This window comes from Pan troglodytes, chromosome 5 (assembly GCF_028858775.2).
Source record: "Pan troglodytes isolate AG18354 chromosome 5, NHGRI_mPanTro3-v2.0_pri, whole genome shotgun sequence".
Taxonomy (NCBI): Eukaryota; Metazoa; Chordata; class Mammalia; order Primates; family Hominidae; genus Pan; species Pan troglodytes.
This window is the reverse complement of record NC_072403.2, coordinates 163,176,792-163,196,367: the sequence shown is the minus strand read 5'-3', so window position 1 is coordinate 163,196,367 and position 19,576 is coordinate 163,176,792. Positions and strand designations below refer to the sequence as shown.

Here is a 19,576-nt window from a genome sequence, read left to right as displayed (position 1 = left end):
CTTGTCTCTACAAAAAATAAAAAAATTAGCCAGGCGCAGTGGTGCACCTGTAGTCCTAGCTACTCAGGAGGCTGGGGACGCTGGGGTGGAAGGATGACTTCAGCCCAGGAATTCGAGGCTGCAGTGAGCTATGATTGTGCCTCTGCACTCCATCCTAGTCGACAGAGCAAGATTCTGTCAAAAAAAAAAAAAAAGAAAGAAAGAAAGAAGGAAGAAACTTTCGGAATATTCACACCAAATTCCAGATAAATATCTCATACTCAGATTTAGTACAATTTTGTAGAAAGGGTGTAAGCAGTAGTTCAGCACTAGGATGTTTCATGCCTAATGAAGTGCATGAATCGAATGGTACCCTGGGAACCATAGGTTAGTTACTCACCATCAAATTTGTTTTCTGAATTAATTTTTTTTCTTTTTCTTTTTTTGAGACAAGGTCTCGCTGTGTTGCCCAGGCTAGTGTTGAACTCCTGAGCTCAAGTGATCCTCCTGCCTTGGCCTCTCAAAGTGCTGGGATTATAGGTGTGAACCACCACACTGGGCCTGTTTTCTGAATTAATTATTTTTATTTAAAGGACTACACAAAGGCCAATTTCTCTGGAGTTTATCTCTTAAGAAACATCATATTTGCAAAATGCTTAGTTTTAGGAATTTATACACATTTCCCCCATTTTGACTTAAATTTTGACTATTTAGGAAACATTAGAATTCTTACTCTGTACCAGGCACTGTTCAATGCACTTTACATAATAATCTTTACAATAACCCCATGGGATAGATAGTATTATTCTCATTTTACCATTGGCAGGTGGGGGAGGAGTAGGCCCAGAGAAATTAAATTGTGTGCTTCAGGTTTCACAGCCGGGAGTTGGAAGAGCAGGAAGCCCAACTGGCATCTGCTTTCAGGGTCCACGCTTCACCACCGTATGGCACTCCCCTTCCCTTTCAATCAACTGTGTTCTCTCCTCTCAGAGGTGTTAGTGAAACGTGGCATTTGGACCTCACTTAGGATTTTAAGAGCAAAAAGCACTGTTAAAACCTACTTGAGGCCAGGTGTGGTGGCTTACACCTGTAATCCCAGCACTTTGGGAGGCCAAGGTGGGTGGATCCTGAGGACAGTAGTTCAAGACCAGCCTGGGCAACATGGTGAAACCCCGTCTCTACTAAAAGTACAAAAATTAGCCAGGCATGGTGGCGCGTGTCTGTAATCCCAGCTACTCAGGAGGCCAAGACACGAGAACTGCTTGAACCTGGGAGGTGGAGGTTGCAGTGAGCTGAGATCGTGCCATTGCACGCCAGCCTGGGTGACAGAGTAAGACTCTGTCTCAAAAAAAAAAAAAGAAGAAGAAAAAAACTATTTGAGAATGATTAACGTCAGCACATTTGAAAATGTATCAGTAAGTAGCACAAATACTATCAACATTTTCACATTCTGTGAGATTATATTTACTTTGTTCCTGGGAAATTCTTAGCAAAGCTTTTCACATCCACTAGTCTTTAAATTTTCAGAAAGGATTGCAGGGTCAAGCCAACAGTGTACAACCTACATGCTGAGGAAGATATCAGCATCTGCTTAGATTAGCAGTTACTTGCTTTTTGTTTATTTTCCAGGCCATGTAAATGTTCATACTCTTATTTGTAAAAAGTAAAATCATTGGACTGGGCGCGGTGGCTCACGCCTGTAATCCCAGCACTTTGGGAGGCCGAGGCGGGCGGATCCCAAGGTCAAGAGATTGAGACCATCCTGACCAACATGGTGAAACCCTGTCTCTACTAAAAATACAAAAATTAGCCAGGCATGGTGGCACATGCCTGTAGTCCCAGCTGCTCAGGAGGCTGAGGCAGGAGAATTGCTCGAACCCGGGAGGCGGAGGTTGCAGTGAGCCAAGATCGCGCCACTGCACCCCGGCCTAGCGACAGAGACTCCATATCAAAAAAAAAAAAAAGTAAAATCGTATTTTAGGAAATGTGCACATTCTAGTACTCTCTATTCTGCCTGTAACAGCTCTGTGATAAGGGAGAATTAAGAATAACAAATTCACACAAGCACATACGTAACTACCTTTGGTTTCTGAACTGACCAAAAATCCCTTCTATCTTACTTAGAAAATAGGGAGTTACTTTTTGTTTTTTTGGTTGTTTGTTTACAAAAGTGATTACGGTCAGGCCTAGTGGCTCACGCCTGTAATCCCAGCACTTTGGGAGGTTGAAGTGGAAGGATTGCTTGACACCAGGGGTTCAAGACCAGTCTGGGCAACACAGTGAAACTCCCATCTCTACAAAAAATTTAAAAAAAAATTTAGCCAGGAGTGGTGGTGCATGCCTGTAGTCCTAGCTACTTGGGAGGCTGAGGCGGGAGGATCACTTGAGCCCAGGAGTTCCAGACTGCAGCCTGGATGACATAGTGAGACCCTGTCTCAAAAAAAAAAAAAGAGAAGAAAAGAAAAGTGGTTGTGTTATTAATGACCTCTAGCGATGAAATAGCCCAACCTTTTGGGTATGCCACTTTGTGCTTCAGAATGCTACAAAGTTAGTTACTTTCTTTACTTTTCTTTCTTTCTTTCTTTTTCTTTCTTTCCTTCTTCTCTGTTCTTTCTTTCTTTTTCTTTCTTTCCTTCTTCTCTTTCTTTCTTTCAATAAATTTCTGTCAAGTGCCTATTATGTGCCAAGCACAAAGTTACCACTCTACTTTCCAAGGTTTTAAATCGAGTCACTGAGGTTTTCTTTTCTAGGGCTTCCAAGATGCCTTCGGAATTGCTTGGATTGGCATCAGGGTGGAGGGGAGGCAGGTGTTCTCTATTTTTCACTTCTCAGTCCAAGGCTGTTGGTTCAATGTCTCACCAGCAGCTCAATTTTTCTCCAAATAGCAGGATGCAGGTGTCCCCACACATCCTCTCCCGTGGGGCAGTCGTTGGTAGAGCTGTTTCCCTGAGAGGGTTAATTCTCTCATAAACACAGTTTGAGATTTCTCAAAAACAAATACATGTTGCCTGTGTAGCAGGCTGAACCTGTACTTCGCACACATACTTCTCCAGGAAGACGGCTCACATGGGGTTTAACAATAAAACGTAGAGTCATAGTTGGGCACCTTGTGCATGCACCAAAACAGTTTCAAATATAACATTAAGGGAATTCACAAATGTCAAACATTTTACAACTGAGTTCAGACACCCCCTTCAAAGTCCAATAATAATTTTAATTATTAAAACAGTTTAAAATCTACCGTTAACTCTACCCTAAAGATTCATTCTCTAGTTACAAAGCCTTCGCTGAGACTGGCAACTCTTCACCTTCACCTTTGAAACCGCTTCTCTCTTAATTATAACTTCTTTGTTTTCCCTGGTTAAAACACCTACTTCTTTCTGAACCAGTTGTTCCCACAGAGATAGATATCCAGTCATCTAAGAACCTAATTCCCACTCTATCTTGTGCTCGTGTGAATTTGTTATTCTTAATACTCCCTTATCACAGAGCTGTTTCAGGCAGAATAGAGAGTACTAGAATGTGCGCATCTCTTAAGATATGATTTTACTTTTTACAAATAAGAATATTAACATATACATGGCCTGGAAAAAAAATAACCAAGAGTAATGTTATTACCCTGTTGAGAAGTCTATGGAAGAAACTGTGAGTAAATTATTTGAATTTTACTTTCTATGTGAGGATTTGAGATGGATTATTTTAGAGCATTAATTATAATTTGCTAATTATAAACTAGAAGAATTAACAGTTGTCAATTCATGAGTACTTAATAATCTAAAATTCACATGGAAGCTACAGAAAATGTTCAATTTACAGATGAAGTTTAAAGCTCAGCCGCTTGTAGACATACATCACGTATATATATATAGGCAAATGCTATCCTTGTAACTCTTAAGGAATTTATTGCTTTGGAGTTAAGTATAAAGCCAGCTATTTGGATCTCAGTTTCATTTACCAAGGTTTAAGATTGGTGCCTGACTCAAATTCAGGATTACTCTCAAGTAACAAAGGAGGGACTGGAACCAAGATAGAGTAAATGATGTGTCCAATATGGAGAAAGAATTTCTCAGGATGCACTGTTAGAAGATACCAGAAGGTATGTGGAAGGTGTCTACATTCCAGGGTAGATCAAGTGGCTGTAATCCTCACAATTTCAAATCCCTTCTACAAAGGACCCTATAAGTATCCAACATTAAAATATATATTTTTCACATATTAATTAAATAAACTTTCACTGAGTTGAGTGCCAGGCAAAATGCAGAGGACTTTTCAAAGTTGGAAACTTTGCTTCAATAAGTCAACATTGCGCACTCAAAACAAAGCTATTATATAATATATTATATGATGTGAACTGTAGATTTTATGTTCCTCTACCAACTTAAATCCCTTTGTGGCCTGGTGCGGTGGCTCACATCTATAATCCCAGCACTTTGGGAGGCGGAGGCGGGTGAATCACCTAAGGTCAGGAGTTTGAGACCAGCCTGGCCAACATGGTGAAACCCCGTCTCTACTTTAAAAAGATACAAAAATTAGCCAAGCGTGGTGGTGTGCGCCTGTAATCCCAGCTACTTGGGAGGCGGAGGCAGGAGAATTGCTTGAACCTGGGAGATGGAGGTTGCAGTGAGCCAAGATCGCGCCACTGCACTCCAGCCTGGGCGAAAGAGTAAGACTCTGTCTCAAAAAAAAAAAAAAGAAAAAAAGATTAGGTTGTGAATTGATAAACATCTCAACTAGCAATACACAAAGGAAAGGTGGATAACCTGATCTAATGTTTATTTTGTATTCCTTTAAGTTAGCTTGCTAAATGCTTTTAAAATCATAACAATAGCAATAAACCTATATAAACATGCCCAAATGATTTTTGACAAAGGCTCAAAAGTATTCACATGGAGATGTCACTAGTAAATAAATAAATAAATAAATGTATTTTTTAAAAAGACAAAGGTGCAAAAGTAATTCAATGGTGGATGACAGCCTTTCAACAAATGGTGCTGAAGCAATTGGACATTCATGGGCAAAAAGTTAACCTTGACTTATGTCACACATCTGATAAAATAATTAACTACAAATGGATCACAGACTTACACGTAAAACACAAAACTGTAAAACTTTTAGAAAAGACAGGAGAAGGCCAGGCGCGGTGGCTCACGCCTGTAATCCCAGCACTTTGGGAGGCTGAGGTGGGCGGATCACAAGGTCAGGAGATCGAGACCATCCTGGCTAACAAGGTGAAACCCAGTCTCTACTAAAAATACAAAAAATTAGCCGGGCATGGGGGCGGAAGCCTGTAGTCCCAGCTACTCAGGAGGCTGAGGCAGGAGAATGGCGTGAACCCGGGAGGCGGAGCTTGCAGTGAGCCAAGATCTCCCCACTGCACTCCAGCCTGGGAGACAGAGCGAGACTCCGTCTCAAAACAAAAAAAAAGAAAAGACAGGAGAAAATCTTAGGAAGCTAAGGCTAAGCAGGATAGTTCTTAGACTTGATACAAAAAGCATGATCCATAAGAGGAAAAACTATAAATTGGACTTCACCAAAATTTAAAACTTTTGTCCTACATAAGACCCAGTTGAAAAGATGAAAAGAAAAGCTACAGATTGGGAGAAAATGTTTGCAAACCACATATCCCACAAGGGACTAGTATCTAAATATAGAAAGAATCCCTAAAACTCAGCAGTAAAAAAACAAGCAAACAAACAAAAAATCAACAAGAACACAGGTAAAAGACTTGAAGCAACATTTTATCAAAGAGGATCTACAGGTGGCAAATAAATTGTGTGCAATTTGGGAAAAGCAAATTAAAACCACAGTGAGATATCACTACACAATGATCAGGGTGGCTAAAATGAAAACAATAGTGACAACGCCAAATGCTGATGAGGCTGCAGAGAAACTGGATCACTCATACATTGCTGGTGGGAATGTAATATAGCATAGTCACTCTGGAAGACAGTTTGGCGGCTTCTTTTTTTTTTTTAAACTGAGTCTCACTCTATCGTCCAGGCTGGAGTGTGGTGTGCGATCTTGGCTCACTGCAACCGCCACCTCTGAGGTTCAAGCGATTCTTGTGCCTCAGCCTCCCAAGCAGCTGGGATTACAGGCGCAAATCACGCCCAGCTAATTTTTGTATTTTTAGTAGAGACAGGGTTTCACCATGTTGGCCAAGCTGGTCTCGAACACCTAACCTCAAGTGAGCTGCCTGCCTCGGCCTCCCAAAGTGCTGGGATTACAGGTGTGAGCCACTGTGCCTAGCCGGCAGCTTCTTAAAAAACTAAGAAGCCAAAAAACAAAAAAGACAAGAAACATACAACTACCATACCATATGACCTTACAGTTACACTCCTGGAGCTTCACGTAACAACTTGAACATGCATGTTTATACCAGCTTTACTTGAAATAGCCCCAAAATGGAAAACCTAGATGCCCTTCAACATGTTAGTTAAACAAACTGATCTGCCCATACCATGAAATACTAGGCAAAAATAAAAAGAAACAAACTATTAATATATGCAACAACCTGCATGAATCTCCAGAGAATTCTGCTGAAAGAAACCTGTCAATCCCCAAAGGTTACATACAAATGATCCCATTTATATGACAGACTTGAAATGGCAAAATTACAGAAATGAAGAGGTCAGTGGTAGCTAAGGGTTAAAGAAGGGTAGAGGGTGGAGAGAACTGGGTGTTGCTGTAAGAATGCAACAAGAGGGATTTTTATGGGATGGGAATGTTCTGTTCCTTGACTGTATCAATGTCAATATCTTGGTTGTGATATTGTACTCTATTTTTGCAAGATGTTACTATTGGGGAAAACTGGGTGAAGGGTATACGGGATCTCTCTGTATTATTTCTCACAACTGCATGGTAATCCACAATTAACTCAAAATGAAAATTTTAATTTCTGAAAAAGAATGATAAAATATGTATTTTCAGACGGGCTAAAATAAAGTTCCAAGGTACCTGTTTATGTTCAACTTACAACCTCCTTCACTTTCCAGTATATTTGAAATACCCTTTTAATATTAAAATAAGCCAAGATAGAGATCAACACCTTATTAATAGGTTGGTATTTTGTTTTGCTTGTAAGCTTGTTAACTCTGAAACAATCAGACTTGATAAAATACAGAAACAATAGATTTCCTGACTCTGCAGTGCTTTGTACAAAGCTCCTTTCACTCCTTGGCTTCATCTTGCCAGTGAAGAAGTAGTGGACACAACTATAATCTTCCTGGCTGATATCATTTCCAAATGCTCCTGCAAGAGTCTCTCACCTCTCTGTTTCTCTCCTCACCAATGTGTAGCATGGCTCTAGTTTGTAAAATGCATGTTGGAATCTAATGGATCATGAAGATGTGTTCAGAGTCAGATAAAGAAAAAAAGGGTCAGGTGTGGTGGCTCACGCCTGTAATCCCAGCACTTTGGGAGGCTGAGGCGGGTGGATCACCAGAGGTCAGGAGTTCGAGAACAGCCTGACCAACACAGTGAAACCCCATTTCTACTAAAATACAAAAATTAGCCGAGTGTGGTGGCGCACACCTGTAGTCCCAGCTACTTGGGAGACTGGGGCAGGAGAATCACTTGAAGCCAGGAGGTAGAGGTTGCAGTGAGCTGAGATCGCACCGTGCCACTGCACTACAGCCTGGGCAACAAGAGCGAGACTCTATCTCAAAAAAAAAACCACACACACACACACACACACACACACACAAAAAAAAGAAAGAAAAGGAAAGAAAAAAAGGGATGACTTTGGGGTTTTAAATGTTCATTTTCTAGACTAAATTTAATTTGAACAAAATTGAGCATGGTTCATACTTTCTGAATTTAGAAAATCCATATCATTCTTATGGCCTATATTTAATAACAACTATTATATATTCACTTGCCTGTAAACATTTGCAACACTCAAGGTAATGCAGCAAGATGTTCTCCAAGATTAACACATAAGTAAACTGTTTTTCTTTTTAGAGATGGGGTCTCACTATGTTGCCCAGGCTGGTCTAGAACTCCTGGGCTCAAGCAATCCTCCTGCCTCAGCCTCCTAATATAACCATTCTCTAATTATATTTTTAAAAAGCTTCAATAATGATTAAAGCTGTCAGCACATAGTGTTCACCAACATTAGAAGCTATTTTTTTTCTTTTTCTTTTTTAGAGGCGAGGTCTCACTGGGTCTCACCCAGGCTGGAGTGCAGTAGTGGGATCACATCTCATTGCAGCCTTGACTTCCTAGGCTCAAGTGATTCTCCCACCTCAGCCTCCTGAATAGATGAGACTGCAGGTGTGCACCATCACACCCAGCTAATTTGTTTCATTTTTGTAGAGACAGGGTCTCCCTATGTTGCCCAGGCCGGTCTCAAACTCCTGGCCTCAAGCAATCCTCCCACCTCAGCCTCTCAAAGCACAGGGATTAGAGGCATAAGCCACCATACCAGGCCAGAAGCTGAATTTTTTTTGTTTTTTTTTTGTTTTTTTTTTTTTTTGAGATGGTGCTTGGCTCTGTCGCCCAGGCTGGAGTGCAGTGGTGTGATCTTGGCTCACTGCAACCTCTGCTTCCCAGGTTCAGGCAATTCTCCTGCCTCAGCCACCTGAGCAGCTGGAATTACAGGCGCATGCCACCAAGCCCCAGCTAATTTTTGTATTTTTAGTAGCGACGGGGTTTTACCATGTTGGCCTGGCTGGTCTCAAACTGCTGACCTCTATGAGATCCTTTGAGATCTATGAGATGGGCTTGGTTTGAAAAAACTAGCAATTAAGTTGAAGAATAATTTCCCCCCATTCTAACGCTGTTTTTCTCAGTACAAGTTACAAGAGCAACTTCTTTTACGTCTTTGTTTTATTTTAGATACAGAATCTCGCTCTGTCACCCAGGCTAGAGTGCAGTGGCACATTTATGGCTCACTGCAGACTCAACCTCCTGGACTCAACTGACCCTCCTGCCTCAGCCTCCCCAGTAGCTGGGACTACAGGCCTGCGCCACCATACCATGCCTGTCTTGGCCTCCCAAAGTGCTGAGATTACAGGCGTGAGCCACCGCACCCGGCCCAGAAGCTGATTGTTGAGCAGAGTGAGACTCGGGTGCTGACAGTGGAGCTAGTCCTAGCCCCAAATACGTCTACATGGGAGGAGTTTCGATCTCCAACACTTCATTGTATTCAAGTAAAATGGTTTCTGGACACTTTGGAGATATGCAGAGAATTCCATCTTGGCCCCTCTCCCATGTAATGGTATGCCTAAATTTGGTGTCAGGGAGAAGAGGTAAGAGGATATAAAATGTTTCTCTATACCTCTCCTCCAGATTTTCAGAGATTTAAGAGCTTTAAATATCTCATTCTCCAGTCTAGGGAGGAAGACACTGTGGACTTTCTCCGCTCATGATAAGAACCGGCTGAAAGAGCTGATTCACCGTTTGTTCCTGGCTTCATAGTTTCTTTGAGATCTATGAGATGGGCTTGGTTTGAAAAAACTAGCAATTAAATTGAAGAATAATTTCCCCCCATTCTAACACTGTTTTTCTCAGTATAAGTTGCAAGAGCAACTTCCTTTATTTCTTTATTTTAGAGACAGAGTCTTGCTCTGTCACCCAGGCCAGAGTGCAGTGGCATGGTTATGGCTCACTGCAGCCTCAACATCCTGGAATCGATCCTCCTGCCTCAGCCTCCCCAGTAGCTGGGACTACAAGCATGTGCCACCATACCATGCCCAGCTAATTTTTTTTTTTTTTTTTTTGAGACAGAGCCTTGCTGTCGCCCAGGCTGGAGTGCAGTGGCATGATCTCAGCTCACTGCAAGCTCCGCCTCCCGGGTTCACGCCATTCTTCTGCCTCAGCCTCCCGAGTAGCTGGGACTACAGGCGCCCGCCACCACGCCCGGCTAATTTTTTGTATTTTTAGTAGAGATGGGGTTTCCCCGTGTTAGCCAGGATGGTTTCAATCTCCTGACCTCGTGATCTGCATGCCCAGCTAATTTTTTGTAGACACGGAGTTTCGCCATGTTGCCCAAGCTGGTGTCGAACTCGTGGGCTCAAGGGATCTGCCCGCCTTGGCCTCGCAAAGTGCTGGGATTATAGGCCTGAGCCACTGAGCTCAGCCTAGAGCAACTTTCTTTAAATATATTGTCATCCAAAACCTTAAAACCATGTAGATAATTAAGTGGGAGTCTCTTCCCTCCCACCCAAGCCATAGTTGGGATTCCGGAAATTGTTTGGAGCAGGTAAAAATGTTTGGGCTTGGCTCTCATTTGAGTTCTTTCTTAAAGCTGCAAATGTTTCAGTCACTGCCCATATACTACTTATTTGTCATATATTCATCATGGGAGCTGCTGATCTGATTGGAAGTCCCTTATCTGCCCCACCCTTTCCAGACACCCACTCCTGCTCCCTTCTCATGCATTCTCCTCAATTCCTGTGTAGCCCCGGGAATCTCAGGATAATGGAGGCAGTTTGCTGCGAGGAAACTTGCCCCAGGGCTTCCGGTCTTCCCGGAGCCTCTAGCAGCCTAAGTTATGTGTGCTGGAATCCCTAGACCCTTGGAGAAACTGGCACAATTATTCATCCCTTTGTGGAGGGGGGGGTGAGAGGGGCCTGCCTGGGACAGGCCCCAAGAACAATGAAGTTACTCTCTTGATAAATTGGACGTATTTTAAACCAGTGCATTGTCTTTTTTGTTTTGTTTGTTTGTTTTGGTGGGGCAAGGGGTTGACTACAAAATAGGAAAACTAATCAATGTGATTTAAACCAGATAGTGTGGTGCACACGTGTAGTAGTCCTAGCTACTCGAGGGCTGAGGCAGGAAGATTGCTTGAGCCCTGAAGTTCAAGACCAGCCTGAGCAGCATTGTTACCGAAAGGGGTCCCGATCCAGACCCCAAGAGAGGATTCTTGGACCTTGCACAAGAAAGAATTTGGGGCGAGTCCATATCAGAAAGTGAAAACAAGTTTATTAGGAAAGTAAAGGAATAAAAGAATGGCTAGTCCACAGACAGAGCAGCAGGACGGGCTCCTCGTTGGCTATGTTATTTCTTGATTATCTGCTTAACAAGGAGTGGATTATTCACGCGTTTTTCTGGGAAAGGTGTGGGCAGTTCCAGGAACTGAGGGTTCTTCCCCTTTTAGACCATATAGGGTAACTTCCTGACATTGCCATGGCATTTGAAAGCTGTCATGGTGCTGGTGGGAGTGTCTATTATCATGCTAATGCATTATAATTAACATATAATGAGCAGTGAGGATGACCAGAAGTCACTTTCATCGCCATCTTGGTTTTGGTGGGTTTTGACCAGGTTCTTTACCACAACCTGTTTTATTAGCAAGGTCTTTGTGACTTGTACCTTGTGCCAACCTCCTGTCTGATCCTGTGACTTAGAATGCCTAACCTCCTGGGAATGCAGCCCAATAGAGCTCAGCCTTATTTTACCCAGCTCCTATTCAAATTGGAGTTGCTCTGGTTCAAACACCTCTGACAGGATGGTGAAACCCCATCTCTACAAAAAAAAAAAAAAAAAATTAGCCGGAAGTAGTTGTCCACACCTGTAGTTCCAGCTGCTGGGGAGGCTGATGTGGGAGGATCCCTTGAGCCTGAGAGATTGAGGCTGCAGTGAGCCATGATAGCACCACTGCACTCCAGCCTGGTAAACAGAAGGAGACTCTGTCTAAAAAAAACACAGCAAAAACAAACAAACAAAAACAATAACAACAACTACAAAAAACCAACATTAAACAATGTAATCTATCTCACTGGTCATTGTGGAATCAAAAGCTTCCACCAATTCAAAGTGCGAGTTTTGTCTGTGAATCAATAGCTGATGAACAAGAGATGAGATCAATTAACATGACAGACTTAGCCACTTGGGGAACTTATTTTCTAGAGGACAAATTGATGAAAACAACAGGAATTACAACCCATTAATCTGCCCTTAGGACCTAGAAAATGAGGAAAACTATTTATCTTGAAAATAATCATTGGGTATGATCATTAAAGCCCCCTTAATTCAGATTCTCTCTTCTGGTTGCACTCTAAGCCTATCACGATTTCCCATGAATGCAAGAATTCTGAGACTGAGATTCTCTAGAATTTTCCATGAGCAACAATTCTAAGTAATGACAAAGGTGCTGCACACAGGGCCATGCCCAACCAGCAGGCTCTCAGAGGACTCTTGAGGTGGAAATGAAAACAGGTAACTTCCATTTATATGTGTTTCATCTCATTCTATTTTAATTACTAATTTGAGTACAGTCTGCACCAGGTAAGATGGTTAGGTCAATGAAGGGCCACATATATGATGGTGGTCCCATAAGATGATAATGGAGCTGAGAAATTCCTATTGCCTGGTAATGTAGGAGCCATTGTCACACATTACACGTGTCTGTGGTGATGCTGGTGTCAACACACCAGTCACGTAAAAGTCTAGTACAGGCCGGGCGCAGTAGCTCACACCTGTAATCCTAGCACTTTGGGAGGCTGAGGAGCTCAGGAGTTCGAGACCAGCCTGGGCAACATGGCAAAACCCCGTCTCTACCAAAAATATATATATACTTTTTTTTGAGGCAGAGTCTCACTCTGCAATGGCACGATCTTGGCTCACTGCAACTTCTGCTTCCTGGGTTCAAGTGATTCTCGTGCCTCAGCCTCCGGAGTAGCTGGGATTACAGGCGACTGCCACCACACCTGGCCAGTTTTTGTATTTTTAGTAGAGACAGGGTATCACCATTTTGGCCAGGCTGGTCTTGAACTCCTGACCTCAGGTGATCCACTCACCTTGGCTGGGATTACAGGCATGAGCCACAGTATCTGGCCCCAGTATATTCATATACATTTATTTATAGCATGTTCTTCCTATTAATCCACAACTTTGAGCATTAGTGCTATGAAGTAAAATGCTACGTATCATATTTTACCAGGGTTGGACTGTGTGCCCAACCCTGGTATCACTTTTGAGGTTAAAGACTTGGGCTACCACCTTGGATCCTCCCTCTCATCTCTCAGTCTGAGGAAAGCAGGCTGCCATCTTGTAAGCCACCCAGTGGAGAGGCCTGTGTGGTAAGGGGCTGAAGCCTCCTGCCCTAGCGAGTTGAGAACCAATACCTATGAACAACTACGACAGTGAATTTGGAAGTAAAGTCCAGTGTCAAGTGATCCTTGAGATGACAGCCCCTGGCCGACAGCTTAAATGCAATCTCATGAGAGTCCCTGAGTCAGGACCAACCAGCTAAGCCATTTCTGGGTTCCTGATCCTCAGAAAATGTGAAATAATAAATATTTGGGGGTTTTGGTGTTTAAAAAATGCTATGTGTTTGTGTTTAAAGGATGAATAAATTACATGTAAATTTGCAAGTCTAAGGATTTTCAGATGTTTTATAAAGAGGACTGTGGTAGATTCTTCTTGACTTTAGCAAATACAAATTCTCAGTGGTTACTGTTCCTATCTGAGCTGAGGCCTCAGTGTTTCTCATGTCCGAGTTTGGCTGAAGCCCTATTCTGTGAGGCTGCTGCACTGCTTGGTTTCCGAATAGGATCAGCATCAAGCTCTCAGAGGCAGGTGTGTGAGTGGGAAATGAGTTCATTTAACGGCAGGCAGAGTCACAGAACAACTTCACAACGAAGACGGTGCTACAAGGAGAACCTGTACTGTGACCACAGAGGCAGAATCAGCTGTGATCATCTCATCTGCAAATAAAAAAACCAAGGGGTGCTCAACCAAAAACAACTGAAATTGAACTGTAGGTACAATGGCCTTTTTTTCATGCTTGGGGCTGAGAGGATCCAGAATTTTAGACAATGACACTAAAACACTACCTACATTCAGACCTAATAGTTATGAATGAAAATTTCAAGTTATTTTTTGGAGTGGCAAATTATATGTACATTTAAATGTCCGAGTTCAATATAGGACAGTCTTTGGCTGGGCACGGTGGTTCATGCCTGTAATCTCAGCACTGTGGGAGGCTGAGATGGGTGGATTACCTGAGGTCAGGAGTTCGAGACCAGCCTGGCCAACATGGTGAAACCCCATCTCTACTAAAAATACAAAAATTAGCCAAGCATGGTGGCGGGCCCCTGTAATCCCAGCTACTTGGGAGGCTGAGGCAGGAGGATCACTTGAACCTGGGAGGCGGAGTTGGAGTGAATCGAGACCACACCATTGCATTCCAATCTGGGCGACAAGAGCAAAACTCTGTCTCAAAATTAAAAAAAAAAAAAAAAAAGAATAGTCCTCGGATCTGAAAGATATTTCCCTAGAGGCCCAAGAGGCTTTTGCATCAGAAACAGAGAAAGGTAAATAGCCCATTGTGGAAAGAATGACTTTGCAAGGGAGGCCGAAGAGAAGTTTCCAGTTAATTCCACTTAGATGAAATGTCGAAGCAGTAACTAAAGTCAGTGCAGTAACTAAAGTCAATGCAGTAACTAAAGTCAATATTGTAAAAGTCAATATTTGTAAAAGACACAATAGGTTGGCTTGACAATGGTAAGAGTAGGTCTCTCAGATCTAGGCAGAAATTTTTAACACGCTAAGAATTTGAGGCTCTTTCTCTGCCGCTGCCGAGTCGTGCGGAGGCAGAGGCTTGGGTGCCTTCAAGATTCAGCTTCACCTGTAACCCACCGCCATGGCCAAGGAAGGCATTGCTGCTGGAGGTGTAATGGACGTTAATACTGCTTTACAAGAGGTGCTGAAGACCACCCTCATCCATGATGGCCTAGCACGTGGAATTCATGAAGCTGCCAAAGCCTTAGACAAGTGCCAAGTCCATCTTTGTGTGCTTGCACCCAACTGTGATGAGCCTATGTATGTCAAGTCGTGGAGGCCCTTTGCCATGAACACCAAATCAACCTAATTAAGGTTGATGACAACAAGAAACTAGGGGAAAGGATAGGCCTCTGTAAAATTGACAGAGAAGGGAAACCCTGTAAAGTGGTTGGTTGCAGTTGTGTAGTAGTTAAGGACTATGGTAAGGAGTCTCAGGCCAAGGATGTCATCCAAGAGTACTTCAAATGCAAGAAATGAAGAAATAAATCTTTGGCTCACACACACATACACAAAAAGAATTTGAGGGGCCACACATTTTTAGAACTTTTGAGGCCCCATCATTTCACTGAAGTAAATGCTTTGGCCAGGCACAATGGCTCACACCTGTAATCCCAGCACTTTGGGAGGCCAAGGCGGGTGGACCACCTGAGGTCGGGAGTTCGAGATCAGCCTGGTCAACATGGTGAAACCCTGTTCTCTACTAAAAATACAAAAATTAGCCAGATGTGGTGGTGCACACCTGTAGTCTCAGCTACTCTGGAGGCTGAGGCAGGGTAATTACTTGAACCCAGGAGGCAGAGGCTGTAGTGAGCAGAGACCGTGCCACTGCACTCTAGCCTGGGTGACAGGAAGACTCTGTCTAGGAAAGAAAGGAAGGAAGGAAGGAAGGAAGGAAGGAAGAAAGAAAGAAAAGAAAGAAAAGAAAAGAGAAAGGAGGGAGGGAGGGAGAGAGGAAGGAAGGAAAGAAGGAAGGAAGGAAGGAAATGCTTTAAAACACTTCCACTTTTAAATGCAGGATTTTAATCATATTCAGCTCCAATTTAGTGAAGACACAATGCCTGTAGAATATGACCTCTGCTGACACTTTGATCTTTAATAATAGGTGGTCTCCTTTTTTTTCCCTCATATCGTAATTAAACAGTAGATCTCTCATATGAAACCATTGTTTAGTTTGTAATGTTGGGCCTTGTATTTTTGTCCACCATTTCATTTTTGTGCCCTCTATAGTAGATGGCTGTGATGAAGAGGTCGTTGGTCATGTTGTCCTCTGTGCACTGCATGCCCATCACGCAGATTTCTCATCCACTCCGGGAGGTTTGTGCCTCTGTCTGTGTGTCCAGGTAGCATCTCTGCAGGTAGGAACTGTTAACACACTGGAAAAGAGTCACTTTGGGTTTTCCAACTTTTTAGCCCCAAACAGAGCATTTCCTGTCTTTCTGCTCCACTGGGATCTCATTAATTCTCAAACTCAACCATACAGGCAACTCTTGTATCTTTATTGGAGCATCCTGGTGGATGGAGGTAACAGAAGCTGCTATTTGAATACTAGGCTAATGCCAGTACATGGGTTCCATGGATAGTTTCACCCACCCCCATCTTTAATCACTTCCTCTATTGACTTTATCTTTTATAGAAATGTTGAAATCTATTTTAGGTTTAAAAATAAACAGACAGAGGCAACCAAATTGGAAAGGAAGTGTTCACAGATCATCTGGGCTTACATGCAGCAAGCCCTAATGATTACACACATACAAACACACATACACAGTTAGAATGAATGTGTTTAGTAAAGTTGTAGGATATAAAGTCATACAAAAATTAGTTGCATTTTTATATGCTAACAATGAACAATCTGAATAGGAAATTAACAGAAAAATTATTATGAAAAAGAATGAAATATTTCAGAATTTACTTAACCAATGAGGCAAAAAACTTGTGCATTGAAAACATGGCTGAAATAAATGAAAGAAGACACAAATAAATGAAAAGACTTCTCATGTTCATGGATTGAAAGACATGATATTGTTAAAATATCAATACTACACAAATAGGCTGGGCGTGGTGGCTCACACCTATAATCTCAGCACTTTGGGAGGCTGAGGTAGATGGATCACCTGAGGTCAGGAGTTTGAGACCAGCCTGGCCAACATGGTGAAACGCTGTCTCTACTAAAAATACAAAAATTAGCTGGGTGTGGTGGCAGGCGCCTGTAATCCCAGCTACTCGGGAGGCTGAGGCAGGAGATCACTTGAACCCAGGAGGAGGAGGTTGCAGTGAGCCGAGACTGTGCTATTGCACTCCAGCCTGGGCAACAAGAGTAAGACTCCATCTCAAACAAACAAAAAACAAACAAAAAAACCACACACACAAATAGATCAACAGATTCAATGCAACCCCTATTAAAATCCCAATGGCAGAAAAGTCTATTCCCAAATTTATATAAACTCTCAAGGGACCCTGAATAGCTAAAATAATCTTGAAAAAGAACAAAGTTGGAGGTGTTACACTTCTTGATTTCAAAACTTATTATACAACTACAGTAATCAAAAGAATATGGTATGCATACAGACAGGCATATAAACCAGTGGAATATAATAGAGAACTCAGAAATAGACCCATGCATGTTCAGCCAAATGATTTGTTTAAATTCTTATTATTTTTTTGAAATGGGGTCTTGCTGGCCTTGAATTCCTGGCCTCAAGCAATTCTCCTACCCCCGCCTCCTAAGTAGTGAGGACTACATATGTCTGCCACTTCACCCAGCTAAATGGCTTTTGACAAAGATGCCAAGACCGTTCAAGGAAGAAAGAACAGCCTTTCAAAAAATGGTGTTGGAAAAACTGTATTTCCATATGCAAACAAATGAAATTGAGTCCTTACTTTATACCATACATGAAAAGCAACTTAAAATGGATCAAAGAACTAAATATAAAACTTAGAACTATTAAACTCCTAGACGAAAACAGGGGAAAAGCTGACGTTGGATTTGGCAAGTGTTTCCCAGACATGATACAAAAAGCATAGGTAACAATGGTAAAAATGCGTAAATCAGACAGCATCAAAACTATAAACTGGCTGGGCATGGTGGCTTACACCTGTAACCTCAGCACTTTGGGAGGCAGAGGCCAGTGGATCACCTGAGGTCAGGAGTTCGAGACCAGCCTAGGCAACATGGTGAAACCCCATGTCTACTAAAAGTACAAAAATTAGCCGGGTGTGGTGGCACGTGCCTGTAGTCCCAGCTACACAGGAGGCTGAAGCAGGAGAATTGCTTGAACCCGGGAGGTAGAGGTTGCAGTGAGCCGAGACTGCACCACTGCACTCCATCCTGGGCAACAGGACGAGACTTTGTCTCAAAAAAACAAAAAAAAACTACAAATTTCTTTGCATTAAAGAACACAATCAAAAGACTGAAAAGGTAACTGATGGAGTGGCAGAAAATATGTACAAATCATATACCTGAAAAGGAGTTACTATCCAGAATACAGAAAGAACTCCTGCAACTCAACAACAAAAAAGTCAAATGACCCGATGTAAAAGGGCAAAGGACTTGAATAGACATTTCTTCAATAAATAGAAATGATATTCAAATGACTCACCTCACAACCACTAGGATGGCTCCTTTTTTTTTTTTTTTTTTTTTTTTTGAGACGGAGTCTCACTCTGTCTGTCGCCCAGGCTGGAGTGCAGTGGCGCGATCTTGGCTCACTGCAAGCTCCACCTCCTGGGTTCATGCCATTCTCCTGCCTCAGCCTCCCGAGTAGCTGGAACTACAGGCGCCCGCCACCACGCCCAGCTAATTTTTTGTATTTTGTTTAGTAGAGATGGGGTTTCACCGTGTTAGCCAGGATGGTCTCGATCTCCTGACCTCGTGATCCGCCCATCTTGGCCTCCCAAAGTGCTGGGATTACAGGTGTGAGCCATCACGCCCAGCCTGGCTACTTTCAAAACAACAGAAAATAAAAAATGTTGGTGAGGATGTGGAGAAATTTGAACTCTAGTGCACTGTTGGTGGGATTGCACAAAAGTAATTGTGGGTTTGGCCCATGAATTTTAAATCATTATAACTAGGCCCAGACACATCTTTATTAATCAAAATAGGAACCACTACAATCAACACATTTTTGCCAACAAGAAATAAGTTTGTTTATTCCTGTAGCATAAAAATCTGTACTTTGGGATTCAACGAACTCTTGGAAAGCATTTTCTGCACCCCGCTGGTTGTGGAAGCATTTTCCTTGCAAAAAGTTGTCAAGACGCCTGGTAGTCAATTGGTGAGAGGTCAGGTGAATATGACGGATGAGGCAAAACTTCGTAGCCCAATTCTTTCAACTTTTGAAGCATTGGTTGTGCGACATGCAGTCCTATGTTATTGTGAAGAAGAACTGAGCCCTTTCTGTTGACCAATGCCAGCTGCAGGTATTGCAGTTTTTGGTGCATCTCACTGATTTGCTAAGCATACTTCTCAGATGTAATGGTTTCGTTAGGATTCAGAAAGCTGTAGCGGATCAGACCAGCAGCAGACCACCAAACAGTGACCATGACCTTTTTTTGGTAAAAATTTGGCTTTGGGAAGTGCTTTGGAGTTTCTTCTCAGTCCAACCACTGGTGGTTGTATCAAATCCACTTTTCGTCTCATGTCACAATCCGATTGAGAAATGGTTCGTTGTTGTTGTGTAGAATAAGAGAAGATGACACTTCAAAATGACGATTTTTAAATATTTTCGCTCAGCTCATGAGGCACCCACTTATGGAGCTTTTTTCACCTTTCCAATTTGCTTCAAATGCGAAACGACCATAGAATGGTCGACAGTGAGTTCCTTGGCAACTTGTCGGGTAGTTGTAAGAAGATCACCTTTGATGATTGCTCTCAATTGGTCGTCGTCAGCTTCTGATGGCTGTCCGCTACCCTCCTCATCTTCAAGATTCTCGTCTCCTTTACAAAACTTCTTGAACCATCACTACACTGTATGTTCATTTGCAGTTCCTGGGCCAAATGCATTGTTGATGGTGCAAGTTGCCTGTGCTGCTTTATGACCTATTTTGAACTCGAATTTGCTTTTTGTCTAACATCTTTATTTTT

At 42.5% G+C, this 19,576-nt stretch overlaps 1 long non-coding RNA gene and 1 pseudogene across 2 annotated transcripts in view; both read left to right on the top strand.

The window, feature by feature from the left end:
• Positions 1-12,066: 12,066 nt before the first annotated feature.
• Positions 12,067-19,576, top strand: part of LOC104007042 (uncharacterized) — a 31,918-nt gene continuing 24,408 nt past the window's right edge. Inside the window, exons 1-2 of one of the 2 annotated variants that reach the window (XR_001718847.4) lie at positions 12,067-12,144; positions 15,721-15,848. This is a non-coding gene — a long non-coding RNA (uncharacterized LOC104007042). The remainder of the gene's footprint in view (positions 12,145-15,720; positions 15,849-19,576) is intronic. The other variant, XR_008548847.2, reaches the window with a different exon arrangement.
• LOC472161 (small ribosomal subunit protein eS12-like) lies at positions 14,513-14,992 on the top strand (annotated as a pseudogene).